Genomic DNA, 21,526 nt, shown 5'->3' with positions numbered 1-21,526 from the left:
TAATGTTCTTATTTCGTAGGAAAAAAAGAAAAGAACGAAAAAGAGACTCATCGTCATGACCGGGGGCGGGCGGTGTGGCTGAGAGGCTCAGAAGCTGATGGCTGGTGGCTGACTATACTTTACTTTATAGACTTTATAGTACCCTAGAATATCATGGCAATAGTTTTTCTTCTCTCGATATAGTCGACAGCCGACAGGCGAAACAAACAATTTTAGTGGACCGTTGTTGCGTTCAAAAAGCAGACGTGCACAGCACATATTTAACATTTAATTCAAAAAGAAGCTCCGAAGTGACGTGATTCTGAAAATCAACCACACCGAGTTCCGAGTTTTCGTCGCTGTTGTCGATTCCGTCGTCGTCGTAGTCGTTTGGTTGATTTATAAATAATTTATTTGAAATTTTGCGAATTAAAAAAATCCACTGCGGCGTATACGTAACATTTTTTTTTCTTTTATAAAATTTTGTCTGCAATCGTTATATTTTACCCGCGAACCGCGTTGACGGTCAATCAAATAATTAGTCGGTTTTATTTTCACCTTTGCAACACAAATTTGTCAAATTTAATTTTACGAAAAATTGCATTTCCCTCATTTACACGCTCTAACAACAAGTGCCTGCCTGGCTTTCCTTTAATTGGATTAACGACTCAAAAAAAAACAGGGGAAAATAATATTCATAGAGTTTTCATAAAAAGAAAAGCTTCAGAAAAAAAAATACCAAAGAGTTAAAGAGGAATTCCATTGTTGACCTATGGCCGAAAGTATTGATTGGTGCTTCTTTGCTCGGGAGTATTTTTATGTGATTTTGTTTTTGTTTTTGTAGTAAAGCAAACATTTATCACAACATTGAGTGCATTGAGTGTTTTTTTTTTTAATACCATCTCCAAAACGTCGGGAAGCTTAAACGAAATAAGGTTGATTTTACGTGCTGACTAACAAGAAAATTGGGAGCAAGTTCTTTTCGAGGATTCAAAACATTTGTTTACGAAAAATCAAATGAATTGATTGATATCAGGAGAGGAACAAGCACCTTCAAAAAATATACGCCTATCAGTTCTTAGAAATTGGGTGAGTACAAAATTTAGATCATAAAAACAACAAGGGTCGTCTGTGAGATTTGAATGGATGTTAAGAAAAAATAAAAAAAAAAACGTATGAAGAGCACTCGAAACTTGAACTTTTCGAGATTTTATCTTCGAGTAAACATGTACCACCTACTGGTCTATAAATAAATGCAACGTAATGGATTCATTGTAATGCAGTAAATATTTTAGAGGCAAAGGGTGTATGTAGGCTGATGGGGTTATGTAAGAGGCTAAATTTATCCAATATGACCAAAAATTATTATTAAACAAAAGAAATTATTCAGGTCATTACTTGAAATTTAAGACGAAACACAGTCTTTGGAGGGTCGGTTTTGCATTCAAAACTTTTATAAAAATTGACTCTCATGTCTCTGATGTTAAAAGTTGCGAGAAGTAATAACTTACAAAAAACATGTTTTAGTGTGAATCTAGAATGTACAGCTATGGCCAAAATAATAGAAACATTTTTAACTTTAGAACCAAATTCTTTTTTTTTCACTTAAGTAAAAGTAACACAGTTATGAAAAAAACTATGTACGCAATATTAACTGTTAATATGTTTTCAAACTATTCAATCAATAATTTTATCCAAAAACAAAAACGATATGCCATACAGTTCTGGTCAAAATTATAGGGACACTTGGAGTAAAATTTCATACAATGGTGTGTTAAAAAAATCAAATTCTTGATAGGACTTTTAATTTGCAATTGATTTTGAAACCTTGTATAAATTTGTATTATTATGTAGGTGCACTAAAAATCATATTGAACTCATTGTAGCACTATATAATGGAGTCATATAAATTCCATATGAAAGGTCGCGAAGTTGCACCGAAGTTTTGATAGAATTTTACTAAACTAAACTTGGAGGACCTTGAAGATAATATTTAAGTGTTACATTTCTTGGGTGATCGTGGTTTAATTAAATGCATTTGGTTTTGACGAAAGCCCAATACGTAATTAAAGAAAGAGAATATGCGTGCCACTCATAAATATGGAGAAGCTAATGTTATATTATTGGGATCCATGGATGCAGGTGTGTTTTACCCATGTCGTGATGGTTATCGCCTGCCTCTGCAACGTTAGGTTTTCCATGGATACCTCTAGCGAGGAATTGACAAATTGTCCAAGAATAAAACTTGCCATAAAAAATGCTTTCTCAAATTAGAATTTCGTATTCGGCATAAAAGTGTAGGTCCCCTCCATCGCACATAGAAAAGATTGAGAGTTGTAAGTCACTAAGCCCTTGTTCTCAAAAGACTGTTGTGCCACCTGATTTAGTACATTGTTTTTTAACTTCCCATAGGAAGTTATTGTAATGGGTCCGATTTGTCAAATTGAAAATTTTGACATATCTCGACGTTTCAAGGTCCCTAGAGTCGAAATAAAAGATTTTTAGAAAGATGTCTATGCATGCGTGTGTACGTATGTACGTTCGTACGTTCGTCAAAATCAAATATCTTTTCAAAAACTTGAAATTTAGGCTTCAAACTTATTTTATCTTATGATAAATACTGTTTTCAACATTCTGAAAAATGTTGAGAAAAATCGAATTGACAGTTAAAAAAAAAAAAAAATTGCCAAAAGTTGGTAAATGATTTTCGACTCAAATATCTTTTCAAAAATTTGAGATAATAACTTTTTACTAATTTACTTATAAAAAATATTGTTTTCAACATTAGGACAAATTTTGAGAAAAATCGAATTGACAGTTTTTTTACAAAAAATAAAAACCTAAGAAAAAATAATAAAAGTTTTTAAAAATTGATTTTCGACTCATATATCTTTTCAAAACTTTAAAATATTGGCTTCAAACTAATTTTGTCTTATAAAAAATATATTGTTTTCAACATTCGATAAAATTTTGAAAAAAAATCGAATTAACAGTTTTTTACAAAAAATTAAAACTTACTTACTTAAGGTGGCGCTACAGTCCTGTGTGAACTAGGGCCTCACCCAACAAACTTCTCCATCTAGCTCGGTCCCTAGCTAGATGTCTCCAGTTTCGCGCTCCAAGTTGGGTGAGGTCACCTTCCACTTGTGCGCGCCACCTGATCCGCGGTCTTCCTCTACTGCGCTGTCCTGTGGGTGCGGATTCGAAGACTTTCCGGGCCGGAGCATTGGTTTCCATGCGCTCTACGTGACCCAGCCATCTTAGTCGTTGGACTTTTACTTTTCTTGCTAAGTCTACGTCGCTGTACAGCCCGTACAGTTCGTCGTTCCATCTTCTCCTCCACTCCCCTTCGATGCATACGGGACCGTAGATCACACGAAGAACTTTTCTCTCGAAGCGACCCAAGGTGCTTTCATCCGCTTTTGTCATGGTCCATGCTTCTGCACCGTATAGCAGGACGGGGATGATAAGGGTCTTATATAGCAACACTTTGGTCCCTCGAGAGAGGACATTACTACTCAATTGCTTTCTTAGTCCAAAGAAACAGCGGTTAGCAAGAGTTATTCTGCGTTTGATCTCAGCGCTGGTGTTGTTTTCTGCGTTTACAGCGGAGCCTAGGTAGACGAAGTCCTTGACTACCTCAAAGGTACGTCTGTCGATTGTGACGTTTTGACCAAAACGTCGGTGTTGTATGTCCTTTCTAGACGACAGCATGTACTTTGTTTTGCGCTCATTAACCGTTAAACCCATTTTTGCCGCCTCTGCCTCAATACTCACAAAAGCCCCATTGACATCACGCTGAGTTCTTCCGATTATGTCAATGTCATCAGCATATGCCAGTAATTGGACAGACTTTTGAAAGATAGTGCCTCTAGTGTTGACGTGTGAGCTCTGCACTATTCTTTCAAGCACGATGTTAAAAAAATCGCATGACAGCGCATCACCTTGTCTAAAACCTTTTTTGACATCAAAAGGTTCTGTTAAGTTGTTTCCAACCTTTATGGAGCAGCGTGAATTCTCCATGGTCATCCTGCACAAACGGACGAGTTTGGCAGGGATGCCAAAACTAGACATGGCTCTATACAGCTCGTCCCTGTAGATGCTGTCATATGCGGCCTTGAAATCGATGAAAAGATGGTGGGTGTCGATTTGGTGCTCTTGAGTTTTTTCCAGGATCTGCCGTAATGTGAATATTTGATCAACTGTGGACTTTCCTGGTCTAAAACCACACTGATAAGGACCTATCAGGTTGTTGACGATGGGCTTTAGACGTTCACATATTATGGCAGAGAAGATTTTATAGGCGATGTTAAGTAGACTTATTCCTGTATAGTTGGTGCAGTTTAGAGGGTCTCCTTTTTTCAGGATCGGGCAAACAATACTGAGGTTCCATTCATCGGGCATGCTTTCTTCCGACCATATCTTACAGATAAGTTGGTGCATGCTCCTAACCAACTTATCTCCAGCTGCTTTAAAGAGCTCGGCATTCAAGCCATCTGCTCCAGCGGCTTTATTAGACTTCAACTTAGATATGGCAATCTTTACTTCGTCTAAGTCGGGAGGACGGGATTGTTGGCTTTCGTCGTCTATATCGAATGGGTCATCCTGCCTGACAGCGGGATTCAGTTCATCATCGCCGTTATACAGTCTGCAGAAGTGGTCCTTCCATATCCTCAGCATTGACTGCGGTTCCACTATGATGTTTCCACTTTCGTCTTTGCAGCCTTCGGTTCTAGGTTCTCCTACTCCTACTCTCACCTCCACGTGGTGAACATCGGGTGCCTAGTACCTCAACTGGAGATTGGGTTCCAACCCCAGTGGAAAGTTGTTGGGGGCAGCAAACGAGAGAGGTGGGGAGAGGTGTTTCCACTAAGGCACCTCTCCTTATCCAGACGGCAGCGGAGGAATTCCCGAGATGGAATCAACGGTGGCGTCTACAGTTCCAGTGAGGTTGAACTACTTAGTGAACACCTTATAGGGCTTCTTCGACTTATTCGGAGCCCAGGCCTGTAAGGAGCGGTTTTATCCGGCTCCCCATCCTTGGAGTTATACTTAGGATCTGGCCCTCCAGGTTGGAGGTTGTGCGTCGGGGTGACTTCCTGGCCACGTAAAAGCTTTCAAAGTTGCGAAGCACCAACAAGCCTCGGATACGGACGGATTTACTGTTGACAACCAACGCAAACGAATAAAGGACAACGAACTTCGGATATGCACGTGGAATGTTAGGTCCCTTAACAGACCACGTGCGGCCGAAGAATTAGCGGAGGCCCTAGAACGATATAAAGCAGATATCACCGCCATCCAGGAAATACGATGGGATGGGCCGGGCAAAAAGAGGATGAAAAACTGCGATATTTACAAAAAATTAAAAACCAATAAAAAATTACCAAAAGTTGGTAAATGATTTTTGACTCAAATATTTTTTCAAAAATTTCTGATAACAGCTTCTTACTAACTTTCACTTATAAAAAATATTGTTTTCAACATTAGGACAAATTTTGAGAAAAATCGAATTGACATTTTTTTTTACAAAAAATAAAAACTTAAAAAAAATGTATAAAAGTTTTTAAAAATTGATTTTCGACTCAAATATCTTTTCAAAAATTTGTAGATATTGGCTTTAAACTACTTTTATCTTTCAAAAAATATTGTTTTCAACATTCAGTAAATTTTTGAAAATAATCGAATTGACAGTTTCTTACAAAAAATAAAAACTTAAAAAAAAAAATAATAAAAGTTGGTAAAAATTGATTTTGGACTCAAATATCTTTTCAAAACTTTGAGATTTTGGCTTTAACATTCAGTAAAATTTAAAAAAAATCGAATCGACAGTTTTTGTACAAAAAATTAAAAACCTACAAAAATTTAACAAAAGTTGGTAAAAATTTACCTTCGACTCAAATAGCTTTCAAAAATTAAAAATATTGGCTTCAGATTTATTTTATTTCACAGAAAATATTGTTTTGGATATTCAGTAATTTTTATATAAATATCCAACAGTCCGTTTTTTTCATAAAAAATAAAATCTAGAAAAAATAGTACGCAAATTTGGTAAAAATTGATACGAGTACATATAGACAAACTTTTAAGCAAGACAAATCGACAGACGGTATGGGAAGTTATCAGTGTAGGCCGCATCCCAGCCTCTTTTTTTTGTGAAGGATTGGTCAGGACCCCACCTCAGTCAGCGGAGCTTAATCCCATTGAACATTTGTACGATACAAAAAAAACCAAGGTCACTGAAATTTGGAAGAATAATACCTTAATGTTTTTCAACTTAACTAAAGTTGACATTTCTTCCCACTTTGATCTGCAAATACATATACGCTTAATTTTATGCAATGCATTCGAAGAATTTTAGAGTTTTTTAATTGTTATTCTATCTTGTTAATTTATTTTACTATTTTACTTTAAAACTAAATTAAGCAAAATCAAAAAAAGCATTTTAATTATTGAAAACAGCAAATCAGTTTTCTTTTTGGTGTAGGGTCTATTTTGAGAGTGAAATTCAATGTTGTCCCTATTATTTTATGTAAAATAAAACAAAAGCCCCACGACAATCCATCGGAAAAATACTCATCTTGAAATTACTTAAAAAAAATATTTAGAAAAAAAAGTTAAACCAAATTAAAAACCAGGAAATACTAAAGTTTGGGGTTTTCTAAGAATGTTTCTAAATTAACAGGTTTGATGATTTCGCTTTATTTTGACACGTTCTTCAAAAAAAAAGTTTTAAAATAAAACTCTAATAACAAAAACTTAAAAGTTAAATTTAATGCGATTTTACAGAGTTATTATTTAATTTTTGAATTCTTGTTTTACTTATTCCTCAAAAATCGGTGGATAGCGTTGATATTCGCATCCAATAGCTTTTTAATATAGTCGTTTATTAAAATTTATTTTTTTTATTACGCACAATTTTTCTTGCAAAATTTTTAATGCCAATTGTCTAAGAAAAAATAAATGTATTCAAAATACTACCGACATCAGTTTGATTGGACATAAAAATCAATAATCCATTTTTGTTTTGGAAAATATACCAATTATTTTATATTTATATATAGTTTTCTAGAAAAACAGGGTCCAAATGGTCTAAAACAGCTATACTCAACCAGCGTTCCTTGAACTTATAAAAGTTGGCCCGCAGAGTGGTTTAATAAATTCCTAAAATATCGAGTGACTCCAAAAAAACGTGAAAAAAACATATTCTTTTGAGTTTTCAAAATTTAAGCAACACTAGAACGTTCATAAGCGGTAAAGTGGACATCGTGCGTTTTCAAAAAAATATTCTAGATGTCACTCCTTTCAACGCCATGAAAAGTTTTTACAACTAAATAAAAAATATATGTCGCTGAGTATTCCTTACTTTTCTTGCCATTGCGAAATTGAATCCAAATTTTGAATGGAAAATTTATAAACACAGCAGTCCAGGCATAATAAGTCAAGGAAACTATTTTGCCGACATACCTTGGGAAAATGGGAAACAGAATATTTTGCTGTGCCAAGCAAAAACAACGAAGCTAACTGTTTAATATGCATGCCGTGAAAAAGTTATTTTAAAAAAGTATAATATTGGTCGTCACTTTAGCACGAAACACAAATCTTTCAACGAAACTAATCCTTCTGGAACACAATTAAGTAAAGTGAGAAATTACCTTTTTTAAAAAGGTCATTACAAGAGCAATAAAATGTGATGTCCGTGGCTTTATCTCAAGACACTGTTAATAGATACTCTTGGTAAGCACAAGAAACCGTCCATCGATGCAGAAATTGTCAAAGAATGTTTCGTAAGTGCTGCTGATATACTGCTTGATAAATTTAGCAACAAAACAAAAATATAGTCTGAAATAAAAAAACTACAGTTGTCTGATTCAACACGTGTGAGACGTATTGAAGCCATTACCTAATATTCGTATGTTTTTTAGCTTGGCTTTCGATTTCAGCACTGATATTTTAGCAACATCTCAATGATCGGTGTTTCTGAGATATTGCACAGAACAGGATTTAATCTTCGAAGAATTTTTTCAAATTCTTTCAACTTTTCTAGAGCAGAATGACATTAATATTAAGAAAATCCATGACTGGATTTGAAAATGGATTTATAATATTGTTTAAAAAAAATGTAATTTCAAAAATTTAATTACATTTCATTGCATTATTCATCAAGAAAACTTGGTAGCACGGATTATGAAGATTGTAATTGATATTGTGAACTATATTCGAGCGCGAGAATTAAACCACTGAAAATTTAAAAGCCTTTTGAAAGAATTGGGAAGTGTGTATGGTGACGTTCTTTGGCATACTTCTGTGCAATGGCTTAGTAGGGGAAGGGTTTTGGAAAGGTTTTTTTCCTTGCGCCACGAAATAATCGTCTTCTTAAAACAAAATAAAAAGTTTACACAGAAAAATATGCAATCGCCAAAGAAGTTCACAGATTCTTCTGACATTATTTGGATCTACCTTTGATCTATCTTTTTTCCAAAATGAAATATGCAAAAACTATTTACCGAAACAACCTTACGGACTCCCACCTAGATGATGTCATTAGGTTGGTATGCAGCAACAAGTCAGATCTAAATAAAGTTTTGAAAATGTGTTCTCAATTTCAAAAATCACATTAAATATTTTCAATAAATAAATAAAAAAAATTCTTGTGGCCTGGGGTAGCGTTACAAAATTATCAATGTGGCCCATTAAAAAAAAAAGGTTGAGTATGGCTGGTCTAAAACAACAAAGATCATTCGTTAAAGTGATGATTTTAGTTTTGACGATGGCGTTCTCTACTAGATCAGTCAAGACGACTATCAAAAAATTGACACTCAACTATCACCTTATTCGATATCACTCCAAGTTTGAAGATTTACCTCATTCTCAACAGATTTTTAAAACGCTTGATTCAAAGCTTCACTCAAAAATTGGTTATAAAATGACTTTGGTGTGATTTCGACCTTAGATCAACCAACGTACAAATTGAATTGTTCCATAAAAATTAGTGTTCAACCGAATTCTGCGTTTCCAATAGAATACTTATTGAACTTCTATAACTATCATTTCAAAAAAACTATAATTGAATATACTTTGAATAAATATAACCTATGAAAAACATCGAGATGTAAATTAAATATCGAATTTAAACCTTTAGAGCAATTCGAGTAAATACAAAATGTTTTAATTGCTTCTTTTTTCATATTTTCAAAGTCAGATGACACACAACTGTTGTAATTCAAAATATTTATTTTAAGCAGGGAAGAGATAGAAATTGTTTAAAGATGTCTCATACACCTTAACGTAAATAGATTATAAATTTAAAGTGCGAAAAATGGCCTTTGATGATATGTATTCATGTAAAGTCTACATTTGAATTCTACCTGCCAAGTATTAAAACCCGAAAATAATAGCTAAACATTGCCGATACTTCAATAAAATGCACTAAGAAAAATAACATTGCATTATAAAGAATTTTAATAAAATAAAATGCATTAAACTTTAAATTTAAATTATATAAAATCAACAAAATATTAAATAGAAACATAATTTAAATTCATTATCTCTGGCGTCAGTGTCAAATAAAAATTCCTCAATCTTCTAACTCAAGCAAAAACCCCCTCGAATTATTAAACAAAAAATCATTAAATTTTGCAAAACGCATCGAGGAAACACGAAATAAAGAAAAACACCAACCAACCGCGTCATTGTCACACATCAAAATAAGTTTTCTTTTGAAAAACTCGTATATTTAGAAAAACAAAATGAAAATAAAAATTAATGAAAATGCCGGTTCTTAAAGCAACAGATGCGGGTTAATATAGAAAAATAAATCATTTTCCTTTTGAGACAAGTGATTTTTAATGAACGTTTATTTATGATTTCTTGGTTTTTGTTTTCTTATCTAAAAAGAAAAACATTTCTCTACTTGATTCCAATTTATGATTTTATATTTAAAAATTTTAATATTTGATACAGTGGGGTTTAAAATAATGAAAAGGGATGATTTTTCTGCTTCGATGCATTTTTATAATAAAAGAAAGTGTGAACCGGGTGTTATTCTAAAAACTTTTTAGCTTTTTCATGAAACTTTGTAAACAGAATTAAGCTTTATTCATAACACACTTCTTCTAAGAAAGTGCTGTATGAAATTCACAAACAGATTAATTTTTTTCATGATGAATTGTCGAAGCTTACTGCACAGAAATGATGACACAGTTTGAGATTATCAACTGTCAAAGTTCTCATGTATCTAAAAAAACACCCTATAGCATCACTGTAGTAAAGTAATAATCCAATGTAAGTTACATAAAGGTATGTTCAAAAATTAGAGAAGTGAAAAACAAATATCAATTTCAATCTAATTACTCAATTAACCAACTTACCAATCACGAATGGAGGTGTTCACGCTTCTATCTAAAGTTCATTTCCCACATGTGTTCCCATTGATATTACCGGAGTTTACAAACCATCCAACACGCCATAGTTTATAATATTAAAACCGTGTTTTTGTGGTGTGGTTTTAACATATCGTAAAGACTAATAAGATCGAAAGTTATTTCCGGCAAATGCCATATCGCTAACGTATCGGCTGTGTTCGGCGGTAGTGGCACCTAGAGTACCGTCAGATAATCCCTAAACTCTGCGAACGCATTTGTTTTGTAGTTGTTCTTTTGGTTTTGTTTGATTTTATTTTTAAACAAACTTGTTCAGCAAATAGAAAACAAATACGTAATGACTTTTCCCTTAGTTCTGTAAGTGAACTGAAAAATTGAAATATATCGGCGGCGGCGGCGGAGAAAACCATGAAAACAGCACTTGAAAGCTTTCTATATACGTAATGTAAACAGTTCTTTATTTTTATTTTTCGGTGGAGGTGATAGGTTGCGGGTGGATGATGATTTGGATGATTTTGATGCCGATGCCATTCGGAGGCAAATGTCAGCATTGTTCAAGGGTTAACCCTATGTCAATGTCAGTATATTTATGTATTCACAGCCCGTTCGTCGGCTTCATCGGTTGTCGTTGTCGTTGTCGTCGTCGTAGTCTTTGGTATATTCTGAAGCTTTATTCATTCAATTCGTTTAGCCTTGGTTGTAAAGTCGGATATTTATTTAGGTTGTTTGTACATAATACAATGTTGCATATTTAAAGCCCTCATCACAAGATATTGATAGCATATTGTACTGTAGCTAGAATACTATAACCACAAAAACAAAACTTATGTACATATGGAAATGAGGAGAAATCGCAATCAATCAGAACCGCAAATTAGGGCGTTCTTCTAATCACACGCAGCGGAGTAATTCTCCGTCTATACTACCTTGTATTTGTTTTTGAAATTACTTTATCGTTATGTGGTATTAAGTGGTACCAGGTAGCGTTCTTACTTTGTGGTCTTATCGGAATTTTATTGAACGTACGTTTGACCTAATTTGTTTTAATATCCGTTCATTGAGATATGTTTGTAAGTGCAATTGGATATTCCGGAAGAGTATGAGAAGTGGATATGTTTACAATTGAAAAGAAAAAATGTTGACTTTGTTCGGAATAACAAACTAATAACGTCATCAGGATTATTTCAAACATTAGGAGAAATTATATGTGCCGCTTGCCAATTTGTTCCTTGTATTGAAAAGAATTGTTCAAAAAGCCAATTTTGACAGCGAGTCGCCTCTACTGACGTTTAGTTTATGGTGTTTTCCAATACCAATACATTTCTTATTTAAATCCATCAAAAAGTGAATTTTTCATTTGACATGTTTCAGCTTTTTTCTTTGTTTTCCAAATTTGTTGATCGTTTCTGATATTTTAGAAACCCTCCAAACTATACATTCTTCATCAAATGAACCGTAAACGAAACACAATTTGAAATTTGACAGTTCAGCAATCATAACAGAATTTGTGTTTTTCACTTTGAAGATATGGTTTTGTTGAAAGTTCATCAAGCTAAAACAGATTTTAATACAAATTTAACAGCTTTTACTGACAGAAATAATAACTAAAAAATTGAGCGCCGAATGAAAAAATAGAACACGAAATTATATTTACGTTCAAGGTCAAATTTGCAGGGATGCATAAAATGAGTGAATCGAGATTCTAGAAACGGGATATTACTAATTGCTTTTTTAAGCGGTTTTTATCAAAATGGCGGTTTTTGACGTCGAGACGCAGTCTATGCTAAAAAACTGGAGAAATCACATCAGCCAGCTGCTTAATGGTGATGAAGTCAACGATTCCGCCAGCGAGCAGCCACGTCAAATCCATTTGGTTGACGATCTAGACGGTCTGACGGTCTGCAGGCCGAGCTTTTTAAGTACGCTGGAGCAGATCTGGAAAGCAGCACGCACTAAAATTTGATCGGAAGAAAGCATACCCGACGAGTGGAACTTAGGCACCATCTGCCCGATCCATAAAAAAGGTGACCACCATCTCTGCGCCAACTACAGAGGCATTCGAATTATAAACATCGCGTACAAGATCTTGTCCAGCGTATTATGTGAACGCCTGAAGCTATTTACTGACAAATTCAAAATCAGGCCTAAAAATCTACCATCGCCCATTTTTTTCATCGATTTTAAAGCAGCTTATGACAGTGCAGACAGGAACAAACTACGAGGGTGGATTGAAAAGTTTCCGGCCTGACCAAGAGATGGCGCCTACCTTGAGGTGTCGTTCTATAGTACCATCTTTAGATAGCTTGAAGCTTTAGTTTCCGCCCGATCGCCATGTTAGTTTAGTTTTGAGAGCACACTGAACAAGATGCCTCTGTTTTTTTTCTTAAAAATGGAAAAGTTAGAAAATCGTGCTGTCATCAAATGCTTCTATTTGAAGGGGTAAAAGAAGAAGGAAATCAAAGAAGAGATGGACTCAACACTGGGGACATCCTGCCCATCATATTCAACCATTAAGCAGTTGGTTTCTGAGTTTAAAAAGGGTCGTGTGAGCACCTCTGATCAGCCTCGCTCAGGACTGAGGTCACAACTCCAGATATGACCGCAGATTAAAAGTGCATGAGATAGCTAAGACCTGTAAGATGTCAAATGAACGTGTGCAAAATATTTTGCACCAACATTTGCATATGCAAAAGCTCTGCGCAAGATGGGTGCCGCGTTTGCTAACAGCCGACCAAAAACAAGTAAATCGTTGCGATTGCTAAAATCAACGATCTGAAGTTTGAATTGATGCCGCATCCTCCCTACTCTCCAGACCTAGCCCCGAGTGACTATTATCTGTTTCCTAACCTCAAAAAATGGCTTGTTGGTAAGAGATTTACGGACAATGAAGAAGTAATCGAAGCTGTAAATGTGTATTTTGAGGAGCTTGATGAATCAGTCCATAGAGATGGCATTACTAGACTAGAACACCGCTATGAGAAATGTATCAGCCTTGGAGGAGATTATGTTGAGAAATAAAAAAAAAATTCTTAAAAACGTTGTTTTTCTTGGTCAGGCCGGAAGCTTTTCTATCCACCCTCGTATACCGTGCCATGATGGAAAATGCTCGTTGCTGCGTCAAAATTGGAAGAGACTCGACCGAAATCTTCGAAACCACCAGAGGACTTCGACGTTGCGATGCGCTGTCATATAGCTGCTTCAATATTGTTCTTGAAAGAGTGGTGGGCAACACCAACGCCAATACAAGTGGCACCATCTTTCAAAAATCCACACAATATCTTGGATATGCAGATGACATCGACATTATGGGAAGTACCAAACGACCAGTGACGGGTGGTTCCTCTTATGTCGAGTCTGAAGCGAATAAAATGGGGCTTGACATTAACGAGGACAAAACAAAGTATTTACTGTCGTTAAATAGTGTCGATTCACACCGTAGACTTGGTCAAAATGTGACAGTTGACAGGTACAACTTCAAGGTGGTAAACGAATTTGTTTATCTGGGCACTGTTGTTAATTCTGCGAATGGCATCAGCGCGGAGATCAAACGCAGAATTACCCTTGCTAATCTTTGACCTAAGCAAGCAGTTGAGGAATAAGACCCTATCGCTAAGTACCAAAGAGACACTGTACAAAACTTTAATCATTCCAGTCTTTCTGTACGGTGCAGAAGGATGGACCCTCTCCTAATCGGATGAAGGATCTCTTGGTATCTTCGAGAGGAACGTTCTGTGTACGATCTATGGTCCGGTTTGCGTCGATAGGAAAAGTAACATCAGGCGGAGAAGATTTAATCAAGAGTTATCCGAGCTGTACAGCGCCTTGTCACTGGTCAAAAAACTGCGTGTACAAGGCTTAAGATGGCTTGGGCATGTCTAGCGAATGAACATCGAAGCTCCAGCCCGTAGGGTATTCAACGCCAAGCCTGAGGTAACAATAAGCAGAGGCAGCCTTATCTGCGGTGGAGTGAACAAGTTGAGGCCGACACACGTCAACTTGGTATTCAAAACAGCAAGCTAGAGATCAAGTACGCTGGCGAAAGTTATTACTTGAGGCCCAGGAGCACAATACTCAATTTATTAAGTTAACTCGAAATTTTCAATATGGTAAAATACGCGAACGACGGTGACAGCAACTTTAAGATCGTTAACTACAATTTTCGATCGTAATTCTCGCCCTTGAAGTCTACATTCTGTTTGATGCTGCCGTGTCAGTGAGACAACAGGTTGGTCGAAGTGTCGAAAATATCGCTGCCATTCAGGCGTGGCCGTAGCAAACGATACAAATCAGTAAATTCCACGACATTCTGAAAAATTGGGCGTCGCCCAATAAAATGTGTCGTATTTTGGTTAATGATACTGGCACAAGAACTAGCTGACTCAAAAATTAAAGATCATAGACCTACGAACGCTCTTCTATTGGCAAGTTGTCTTCATTCGAAAAGCCTAAATAAAGGAATCTATTTTCAATCGTGTTTTATTGGCTACTCAAAAAATCAACCAATCAATCAAAATTGCTCAATAGAACAACCCATCATAAATTTGACATTTAAGTGACGTATATGATAAATCAATGTCAAAAATACATCTCCTTCTTTGTAGTACAACATTCATAAAATACTGTGGATGGTTTTGACTGAAAAAAGGGAACATTTTTGGAATTATTTTGCTTGGGAAGAAAAAAAACTCTTGAACTTTCTCAATTGATTCTAATTCTGATAGACCAGAAAAAAACATTTACCAAACATATCGTAAATAGAAAACTGTGGTAAGCACCTCAAAAAGAGCTACTTTCTAAAACAATTATACATTTCCCAAACCGCAAATCAGCACAATCAAGAATGATTGCTTTCGCATCCATACTCTGGCTTATTTTGTTTCCATTGAAGTACCTAGTTATTCCAAGAAGAACTCTTCTTCATCGTTTCCGGTGTGCAATTGTTTGTTGCTGGTTTCAAATGCAAATGCAAACCAATCTGTCGTATCTTATCAGATGTAATAGATGGTCAAGAAGCATGTAAAGTAGGATCAATTGTAAATAATTGTCAGTTGTTTTGCCACTGTAGAGTTTGCAGATGTTTTACAATGCATCGCCTTGAGGTGTAAATTCATTCCTGATTGACATTTGATTGCAAAACCACCCGAAGCTGTTATTCTCAAAAGGAAGAAAACAAAACCATACTTCAAGTTCTGTTTAGCTTCAGACAAACAATGAATGAATGGTTGAATAGCAAGTCCAATGCAGTGGAGGAGATTTCGCAACATTGTTGTGTATACATTTCATCTCGATGATGATGGGATGTGATGGGACTGCATAATCATTCCAGTCAGCTGGGGATTAGTGAAGCCGAGGCGATGACAATGGACACCGCTACTGCCGCAAACAGAACCCATATGATATGAAGCTCATATGGCTTGAACTATAGGTATGCCTATAATGAACGTTCTCTCCAACAAGTGAAAGTGAAACTAATTGAATGGCCACCGGACCGCCGAGCACTGCCGCCGCCGCCGCACCATCTTTATCATCATCATCACATGACGACAAGTGAACGAACTGCATTTGTTGTGGGTTTCTCATTCTCAGTTACAAACAACTTAACCTTTACCTTTCGCGTAACCGCCTTTAACAAGCCGAAGCTATAGCTGAAGCATCATCATCATCATCGGTTTTGGTTCTCGTTTCCCTCTCCTGGAATACAGGTTTTATTTTTGTTTATTTTTTGACGCGACACGACGGGGAGGCTAGCATTGACGTCGTATTCTTATGGCCAGACACTATGCCGAAACTTAAGCTCTCCTCCAAAATTAATTTCCTTTTCATGCTGAACCTTCAGACTAAACGCGCTTGTAAAGACGTCGCTCGTTGAAGACCACAACGCGACGCACAGTAGGGCTAAATATACAGAAAAATGGAATAATATAAACAAACTTTAGATCTGTTTGTTTGCTCTTTTCACTTATCAAACACACCTTGTAGACATCTGTCAATTATAAGGCGAAAATGATTTAAGATCTTTTTCACCACTTGTTCGTCAAACATTCTAAAAAAATTAAAAAACTTTGACGTTGTTCCCATTTTACTCATTGGAAGTGACTCGTTTTGACGAACCGCCGTCTTTTTTCGCTTTTACTTTAAAGAAGAAAAGAGAAAACTGCGAGAAATATGATAAGACGTCCAAATAATTCACTTTAAAGGTGTCTTATGAAAATAAGTTGCGATGACGTTTAAGAATTAAACGTCAAATTAAAGCAATTGTCGTCTTTTTTCGCTTTAACTTTAAAGAGTTAAAGAGACAATAGCGAGAAATATGATAAGACGTAAAAATAAGTCAGCTCAAAAGAGTCTTATGAGAACAAGTTGCGATTACCTTTAAGAATTAAACGTCAAACTAAAGAAATTGTCATTGTGACATTGTACTGTCGTCTTTTTCGCTTTTACTTTAAAAATGCAATGAGATAACTGCGAGAAATATGATAAGACATCAAAATAAGTCATCTCAAAGGAGTCTAATAAGAAGTTGTTGCGATGACCTTTAAGAATTAAACGTCAAATTAAAGCAATTGTCATTGTGACATTGTACTGTCGTCTTTTTCGCTTTTACTTTAAAAATGCAATGAGACAACTGCGAGAAATATGATAAGACGTCAAAATAAGTCATCTCAAAGGAGTCTAATAAGAAGGTGTTGCGATGACGTTTAGGAATTAAACGTCAAATTAAATCAATTGTCATTGTGACGTTGAAAAAAAATGTAATATTTTTCTGACATAAGAAAAACACGAATATTCTATAAATTAAACAAGTCTTTTTATTCTGTTGTTCCACTGTCTGAAGCAATGTAGTTTATTCTGTCACTTGTTTTTGGGATAGTTGAAGTGCTGCTGTTGTTAACTGTGCAACTGAGCTGTGTTGTGTATAGAAGCAGCGTGCCCTGAACTGCGCACGCCTTTTTAAGCTGTTTACTTTAGGCCTTCGCCTTAACTTTAGTAAAAAAAACGAAAGTAAAATAACTCTGCGCAAGCTTATTCGCACGAGGATTGGAGAAAGTTTATGTCAGTTTAACAACTGTGTGCTGTGAAGTTGCGCCGTGCCGTGCGACACACCTTGACAGTGGCCCTGATGGGAATATATTGATGTTAATGTTGTTGATGATGATGATGCTGGGATGTTGATAGCCCCCGTGTTGGTAGGTCAATAAGATTTCATTTAATTGATGTTTTTTTTTTATTATTATTTGTTCGTTGAATTAAACGCACCTGATGTGAGATGACGTTTCGGTGAATGTCAAAGAATTATGTTTGTTTTTCTTATTTGAAATGCAAAAAAGGCTGAGGTTTCATGGCATGTGACAGATATGTTGAGGTGGGACACAAAATTTGATCAGTGCTTTCTACACACATGAACATTTTGTTTGTGAAGATGTGTTTAGTAATTTATTTTTAAAATTCAATTCTTGTTTTATTTATATCAGAATTGATTTTAAAAAAATGTAAAATTATTCAACGTCAAAATTGACAGTCATTTAATTATTAAAATTGACATTAGAAGTGACCAAATAGGTGCGTTCTTTTATGCTTTAAAATGGCTGCATTCAATCTCAGACATATACAGACATTTTTTGTAAATGTTTTACGTGTAAAGTTCCTTTAAAAAAGCTTTGCTTTCAAGAACTTCAATGTTATTCAAGAATTTCTATTGTATGGTGGCAACTTTACAGAACAACTGATTTAAAATGTGGAATTTGAAAATTGATTTAAATTTTTATATTTTTTGACAGTTGTTGACAGCCAAGAGTTTTTTTTTTAATTTTTATACATTAAAAACTTCGTCGATGTGAACTGCTGAATTAAAAAAGTGTTACACATTCTAACAATTTTCAAAACCTTTGTTTAAAAAACTATGAAGTGTTATAATATGCCAAAACCTTTTGAAACTTCAAATATTTTAAGTGATAGGTTATGTTTCGGTTATTATTTTGTTTGCAGCAGCAGTTTAAAGCAATTTGATTCTTTTAAATGTCAGATTAACGCTAAAATTTGACACTTCAAAAATAAATTTATAACCTTGAGGAAAACAACGCACCAAGAAAAATTTATTGCGTATAGGTTGTAAAATTTAATTGACCTAAATCGAAGGTCTGTTCGCATTATATGGAGAACATATGAGAAGAATATTTTTTTAGTGCCATGTGTCAGAATAAATGGCTATTAAAATGACAGCTGGAACGCATATCCAATTTTTCAAATATGACAAGTAAATTGATCCGCTATTTTTTGTTGTTATTTTCATTGAAGAGCAAAATTCTCTTATAAATTAAAACTGTATTTGGTCTCATTCTAGAATTAACCTTCTATTGATCTGTCAGCTGTCATTTAATTGCCAAACTTAAACTTAATTTAATTGATCTAGACCGGAAAGATAGATCTGTTCGCGTAATATAAAGCTCACATAAATACTTCTTATAAACAGTGCAGGAGACTTAAAAGAGGTAAAATTAGACTCAAAAGCACAGTTCCTATTAATCACTTCCTTTTGACATAAACGTCATGTCAGTTAACAAGTTTCAAAGACTTGGAATTAACAAGGCATGCAATTGAAAGGTGAATATGAAACTGGTAATTTAAAACATTAAAAAAATAATTTCCGTATAAGTTATATAATATAGCCTATACCCAGGGCCTTATTAAACCCTTTGACTCTCCTCTGTGTGCACATAAAACTTATAACCGTGGTCATTGGCACTGAATGGACTTGCAGTGCACATTTTTTAAACATTAAAGTTATGACTTGAAACGTAATATAGCTTTCACACTTTCCTTTATATGGTCTTGATGGTCTTGGTCTTGGCCGCTTCGCCTGTGTTCCATCTCCGATCTCCCTAAAGATCTTATGTACATTAAAAATATTACATTTTTTTTTCTTCTTCTCATTCAACTTGTTTAATTTTATGCCCAAGGGTATCGTTCTTAAAGAAAAATACCGAAGTGTGAAGAAAAGTGAAACTATGTGCACTTGATCTCGCAGTTGGGTCATAAACATTAATTCCAACATTGATCGTGTTGCTCCATCAAACTACTCGTATTATATTCTTGGAAGAAAAAGAAAAAAACGTCTTAATGTGCGTCTGGAATCTATTTTTGGGGCATCAGCCAAAAGTGTTGAAACATGTGAATAGTGGTGAGTGTTTGAATTTTTGAATTTTGAGATCATAGAATTATTTTTCATGCTGCATGCAACATTCAGATCAGTAAGCAATTATTGGACATAGCGTGAAATGTATGTATTCGGGTACGTTATGTAATCTGTACTGGATTGGGGCTGCTTTCTCGTGGCATACCACAAATTGTCTGATGTACTATAGCAAATTTCACCCAAAGCAAGGCTGTATGTACTGTACATGCTGCAACGAGCTCTGCGCACACCTCATATTGTTTTGTTTCCCATAAGGCATGTCGGTATTTTTCACCTCGAGCTAACATCAGATTATTATTTTTCCCGCGAATATGATATAACAGGGGCACAGTGCCTTTTTTTAAAGATGATGCATGCAGCTTCAGCTTCAAGGCAAGGCAAGGTAAGGTAAAGAAAGGCAATGTAACAACTCTCTCAAGGAAGAAGCGTCTCATATGTGAGTTGAGCTGATCTTGTTTGCGGATGACACTCTGTGGTCTTTTAGGTTGTTGGTGCAATAGCAGAAGTAGAAGCAACAACAGCAGCGCCAACTGTAAAAATATCGGTGGCACTATGAAGTCTTAAGTTTCTCATGATCTTTTCGGTGAGAAATGAGTACCACATCATACTCGTAATATAACTTCATAACGGGGGAGTTTAAATTCCCATCCAGCTAAATAAAATTTATGTTGCATCATGCTTTGGTTGCAATCAACATCATCAGTGCATTATGATCTCTATGATTTTGTGTTGATTTTCGGGGAAAAATTGCACATAAATATTGGTTTCTTCACTCATATGGATGTTGTTGCGGTCGTCGATAATTGAGGTTTATAGTTTTTTAAGGAAGTCATTTGGGGTTATGAAATAAATCATGAATTGTCGATGGTTTATGGTTGATAAGAAAATCAATATCTTATAAAATTCCTAAGGTTGCAGATGTCAAACATGGAAAAACTTAGTACCAAGCATGCACATTGGCTCTAGTGCTTCATATAATAACAAACGGAATACATACTTTTAATCTAGATTTGTGTGATTTTTAGTTCAAAGTTCTGTCAATTTGACTTTTGTATTATATATCAACTTGGCAGCACTTTTAACTAAATTAACACAGAAAATCACAAAAGTAAACAAACAGATCTACTGTTTTGTTTAGACATTTTATAGGTTACTCATTTTAATGTTTCATGATTTTATTTTGAAATGTTATTGTAATCGGTTTTTTCGATTTTTCAAATTGACATTTCTTGATGTTTCAAAAACCTTTGAAATCAATGATTTTAGAGGGAGTAAGTATTTTTTTTAAATATAAAAATTAAAAAAGTGAAAAATTTAGTTAAACAAAAATATCTCATGAACCAAAAATACTATAAACTTTAATTAAATTTGTATTTTAATTTCAAAAGTCATACCAAACTGGCAGCATAAGTACTGACTTAAAAATAATTGTAACTTTTAGTATATCTTAAAAAAACTTTAAATCTATTTAACCTTTCGAATATCTCGACAAAAAATAACTTAAACGTCAACATAACTTTGGAAGTTCCCCAAATGACAATTTGAAATCTTCCAAAAATTATTATTTTAAACGTCACCAGTGAGAAGTATAGGTTGCATCCTATCCCCTTTTTTAAAATCCAGTGAGAAAGATAGGACACGATGGAAAGTCAAAACGAGTCGCCTTAATGGCTGAAACACAAACACGCTTAAGCTTAGGCTTCGCCTGACGTTTACGAGTTCAGCCATAGAAATTCAATGCATGCATGAACAATGAAGCTTCGACCTCACGTTTCATTTAACAGTCGTAAGAAAATAACGTTATGTTACGTAATGTGACTCCAAACGGAAGCTCTAGTTCAAATTTGCTGCACATTTGCTTTGTCTGACAGCCGTAAAAAGTCAACAAACAAAATACATTTGCTTGTGAAGGAAAGGCTACTTCCGCGATAAGTTTAATTTTTTCGGTTTTAAAACTCTTGTTTCTTTTTGT

At 35.0% G+C, this 21,526-nt stretch overlaps 1 protein-coding gene across 1 annotated transcript in view; it reads left to right on the top strand.

The window, feature by feature from the left end:
* The first annotated feature begins 225 nt into the window (after nt 1-225).
* Nucleotides 226-21,526, top strand: part of LOC129947223 (supervillin) — a 513,320-nt gene continuing 492,019 nt past the window's right edge. Inside the window, exon 1 of the mRNA XM_056057695.1 lies at nt 226-1,068. The gene's annotated coding sequence lies outside the window, so the exon portion shown is untranslated. The remainder of the gene's footprint in view (nt 1,069-21,526) is intronic.

This window comes from Eupeodes corollae, chromosome 2, assembly GCF_945859685.1.
Source record: "Eupeodes corollae chromosome 2, idEupCoro1.1, whole genome shotgun sequence".
In the NCBI taxonomy this organism is placed as follows: Eukaryota; Metazoa; Arthropoda; class Insecta; order Diptera; family Syrphidae; genus Eupeodes; species Eupeodes corollae.
The sequence above is the reverse complement of the archived record's forward strand: the minus strand, read 5'-3'. Positions and strand labels throughout refer to the sequence as shown.